Source organism: Schistocerca piceifrons, unplaced genomic scaffold, assembly GCF_021461385.2.
Source record: "Schistocerca piceifrons isolate TAMUIC-IGC-003096 unplaced genomic scaffold, iqSchPice1.1 HiC_scaffold_338, whole genome shotgun sequence".
Classification (NCBI taxonomy): Eukaryota; Metazoa; Arthropoda; class Insecta; order Orthoptera; family Acrididae; genus Schistocerca; species Schistocerca piceifrons.
The window spans coordinates 77,501-82,500 of NW_025728557.1; the positions used below are offsets into that span (position 1 = coordinate 77,501).

The 5,000-nt window shown below is 53.0% G+C and overlaps 1 non-coding gene across 1 annotated transcript in view; it reads left to right on the plus strand.

The window, feature by feature from the left end:
• The first annotated feature begins 3,332 nt into the window (after positions 1-3,332).
• LOC124745868 overlaps positions 3,333-5,000 on the plus strand; it is a 1,909-nt gene continuing 241 nt past the window's right edge. The window contains exon 1 of the ribosomal RNA XR_007011191.1: positions 3,333-5,000. This exon is cut by the window's right edge and continues 241 nt beyond it. This is a non-coding gene — a ribosomal RNA (small subunit ribosomal RNA).

Here is a 5,000-nt window from a genome sequence, read left to right on the forward strand (position 1 = left end):
CATCCTCTCCGCCACATTACACAATCCACACTATCACAACCAGACCAGGAGGTCCATGCGGAAAATACAATATCCCACCCTTTCGACATCCACCATTGCGCAGATCAGGCACCAACACCCACACATGTCCTATACAACGGTGCACCCAACATCACAATAGTACCTCCTGTCACAGCGCACAAACAATGACATGAGTCAAAGACACAGGTCTGACACAAGCATAGAATTGGAGCGCCGCCTCTAATAAGCCAAAGGTGCATCCTGACGTGACAAATCTGATCATGTCACAAGCATTCACTTACTATAATCACTATCAACGAACCTGCCGCCCCCGCCCCCCCCTACACCTTTCCTTACAACAACGTGTAACCTAACCTAACCTAACCTATGTTGTACCTTAACCTAACCTATGTTGTACCTTAACCTAACCTATGTTGTACCTTAACCTAACCTATGTTGTACCTTAACCTAACCTATGTTGTACCTTAACCTAACCTATGTTGTGCCTTAACCTAACCTATGTTGTGCCTTAACCTAACCTATGTTGTGCCTTAACCTAACCTATGTTGTGCCTTAACCTAACCTATGTTGTGCCTTAACCTAACCTATGTTGTGCCTTAACCTAACCTATGTTGTGCCTTAACCTAACCTATGTTGTGCCTTAACCTAACCTATGTTGTGCCTTAACCTAACCTATGTTGTGCCTTAACCTAACCTATGTTGTGCCTTAACCTAACCCATGTTGTGCCTTAACCTAACCCATGTTGTGCCTTAACCTAACCCATGTTGTGCCTTAACCTAACCCATGTTGTGCCTTAACCTAACCCATGTTGTGCCTTAACCTAACCCATGTTGTGCCTTAACCTAACCCATGTTGTGCCTTAACCTAACCCATGTTGTGCCTTAACCTAACCCATGTTGTGCCTTAACCTAACCCATGTTGTGCCTTAACCTAACCCATGTTGTGCCTTAACCTAACCCATGTTGTGCCTTAACCTAACCCATGTTGTGCCTTAACCTAACCCATGTTGTGCCTTAACCTAACCCATGTTGTGCCTTAACCTAACCCATGTTGTGCCTTAACCTAACCTATGTTGTGCCTTAACCTAACCTATGTTGTGCCTTAACCTAACCTATGTTGTGCCTTAACCTAACCCATGTTGTGCCTTAACCTAACCCATGTTGTGCCTTAACCTAACCCATGTTGTGCCTTAACCTAACCCATGTTGTGCCTTAACCTAACCCATGTTGTGCCTTAACCTAACCCATGTTGTGCCTTAACCTAACCCATGTTGTGCCTTAACCTAACCCATGTTGTGCCTTAACCTAACCCATGTTGTGCCTTAACCTAACCCATGTTGTGCCTTAACCTAACCCATGTTGTGCCTTAACCTAACCCATGTTGTGCCTTAACCTAACCCATGTCGTGCCTTAACCTAACCCATGTCGTGCCTTAACCTAACCCATGTCGTGCCTTAACCTAACCCACGTCGTGCCTTAACCTAACCCACGTTGTCGCCTAACGTAACCCACGTTGTCGCCTAAACCTGCTCTGTAATTGTTATACGACTCGTTCAATTAGTGTAGTGTTGCCCACCCGCAACCCTCGCAATATAGTTCGCTACTCGCACTCCCCGCTCCCCTGTGTATCGCTTCATGTTAAACACCTTGCAAGTCTTGCTCACTTTCCACATGCTCCTGCTGTACACTGTAATGTGGATGGCAGCAGGACGTACATGCCGCCCCTCCCCACGTCCCCACCTTGCCCCCTGCCTTCGCAAGCTGGTTGGTGAGAACTTTGCATGTTCAATGCCCTCCGCATGCGACGTACTCAGGCTACGTTGTGGTGCGGCCTGTGTCAACTGTCCGCTAATGTCGTACGCGTAAACCACAATCTGTACTGCACATTCGTCCTTATGTACTGAATGATACATCGTGGCACATGTGTGACCGTACAACGACTGCGCCCAAAAACGGCGGACCATACAGTGCAAATATTGTGCACGCAGCTACGTGTCGTCTCCCTATGAGAGCTGGATTGCAGTGTGGTACGCCATAGAGACGTGTGGGAGGAACGGACGCCGTGGATGGCGATCAGCATGAGCTGTCTGTTGATGTATTCGGACCTAGTCGTCTCTCCTCACACACCGTGATGGCATGGTGCACCGCGTTCCATATCTGCGACATGCTACAGAGGCCGGTTGACAGTCGTTCGAGCAATGGACATCGCATACGTACGGGGGCCACCTTCCACGTATTGTCTAGGCGTGCACATTTTGTTGCGTGTATGTGGGCAGACGTAGTGTGGCGTGACACCTGACACAGGCATGCAATAATCGTGGAAGTTGCAAATGGCGATGGACGCCTGCGTTTTCTGGTGAAGTTACGCAAATGAACAAATGGTAACCTGTTGTGGTGCGGTTGTTCTCGCTAGGGGTGAATCGGTGATGGCGACGATAGGTTGAGGTACTAACCGGTTGTTCCAGCGATACCCACCATGCCGACGAAACTGAACGGCATCTGGGTGTGAAGCGATACGCGGCGGTGGCTGGGTGGGACCGTCCCCGGCCGGTGAGGGGGCGCCTCCCGGCGTGCTGGCCGCGCGGTGCGTGGGCGCACGCGCTACAGCCGGCTGGTGGGGGCGGCCAGTGGCAGGCGCGCCGGCCGACGGACGCGGCAGGCGTCGCAGCTGCGCGCCGGCGCACCCTGCGCGCGGCGCCGTGCGGCCAAAGTAGGTCCTCGCGGGCCCGGTGCGAAGCGCGGTGGACATCTTCAGTGTGCTGGTCCGATTGAGGACTGTGTGCGTTGAGGATGCGCTGCCGCCCGGCGCTCGGCGCCGCGACGCCGTCTGCTGCTCGGTCGCCCCAGCGGTTCTCGCTGGTGGTTTGTATCGCAGCTGTGCGGATGTGTTGGCGCGTGCGCTGTGCTGGGAGAGTTCGCTTCGGCACCCAAGTGGGGCTTTTGTCCTTCTGTGGCGCTGGCGTTGGAGCTGCCGGTCACCGTAGGTGGCGCGTGTTGTCTCCCGCCGGCAATGCCACGACAGCACGCTCCCGGGCCTCTGTCGGCAGCGGCAAGCTCAGTTGGGAGCACGGGTGGTCGCACCGAAAGCGTCTACTCGCCTAACTCCGGGCGATTGCGCCTCTCTCGAACCCGACCAAGTACTTGGGACGGCGCTGCGCGCCGCCGGGACCTGAGAGGGTTTCGAGGTGTATTGTGCAGGGGAGCTCAGCCTCCTCCTGTTTGCAGAATGATTGAGCGGACGCTTGCGTGTTCGCGCGGGCCCCCGGGACACACTCCCGGGCGGCCGGCTGCTCAGCTCTAGTTGACGCAGCTCCCTGGTTGATCCTGCCAGTAGTCATATGCTTGTCTCAAAGATTAAGCCATGCATGTCTCAGTACAAGCCGCATTAAGGTGAAACCGCGAATGGCTCATTAAATCAGTTATGGTTCCTTAGATCGTACCCACGTTACTTGGATAACTGTGGTAATTCTAGAGCTAATACATGCAAACAGAGTCCCGACCAGAGATGGAAGGGACGCTTTTATTAGATCAAAACCAATCGGTCGGCTCGTCCGGTCCGTTTGCCTTGGTGACTCTGAATAACTTTGGGCTGATCGCACGGTCCTCGTACCGGCGACGCATCTTTCAAATGTCTGCCTTATCAACTGTCGATGGTAGGTTCTGCGCCTACCATGGTTGTAACGGGTAACGGGGAATCAGGGTTCGATTCCGGAGAGGGAGCCTGAGAAACGGCTACCACATCCAAGGAAGGCAGCAGGCGCGCAAATTACCCACTCCCGGCACGGGGAGGTAGTGACGAAAAATAACGATACGGGACTCATCCGAGGCCCCGTAATCGGAATGAGTACACTTTAAATCCTTTAACGAGTATCTATTGGAGGGCAAGTCTGGTGCCAGCAGCCGCGGTAATTCCAGCTCCAATAGCGTATATTAAAGTTGTTGCGGTTAAAAAGCTCGTAGTTGGATTTGTGTCCCACGCTGTTGGTTCACCGCCCGTCGGTGTTTAACTGGCATGTATCGTGGGACGTCCTGCCGGTGGGGCGAGCCGAAGGCGTGCGACCGCCCCGTGCGTGCTCGTGCGTCCCGAGGCGGACCCCGTTGAAATCCTACCAGGGTGCTCTTTATTGAGTGTCTCGGTGGGCCGGCACGTTTACTTTGAACAAATTAGAGTGCTTAAAGCAGGCAAGCCCGCCTGAATACTGTGTGCATGGAATAATGGAATAGGACCTCGGTTCTATTTTGTTGGTTTTCGGAACCCGAGGTAATGATTAATAGGGACAGGCGGGGGCATTCGTATTGCGACGTTAGAGGTGAAATTCTTGGATCGTCGCAAGACGAACAGAAGCGAAAGCATTTGCCAAGTATGTTTTCATTAATCAAGAACGAAAGTTAGAGGTTCGAAGGCGATCAGATACCGCCCTAGTTCTAACCATAAACGATGCCAGCCAGCGATCCGCCGCAGTTCCTCCGATGACTCGGCGGGCAGCCTCCGGGAAACCAAAGCTTTTGGGTTCCGGGGGAAGTATGGTTGCAAAGCTGAAACTTAAAGGAATTGACGGAAGGGCACCACCAGGAGTGGAGCCTGCGGCTTAATTTGACTCAACACGGGAAACCTCACCAGGCCCGGACACCGGAAGGATTGACAGATTGATAGCTCTTTCTTGATTCGGTGGGTGGTGGTGCATGGCCGTTCTTAGTTGGTGGAGCGATTTGTCTGGTTAATTCCGATAACGAACGAGACTCTAGCCTGCTAACTAGTCGCGTGACATCCTTCGTGCTGTCAGCGATTACTTTTCTTCTTAGAGGGACAGGCGGCTTCTAGCCGCACGAGATTGAGCAATAACAGGTCTGTGATGCCCTTAGATGTTCTGGGCCGCACGCGCGCTACACTGAAGGAATCAGCGTGTCTTCCTAGGCCGAAAGGTCGGGGTAACCCGCTGAACCTCCTTCGTGCTAGGGATTGGGGCTTGCAATTGTTC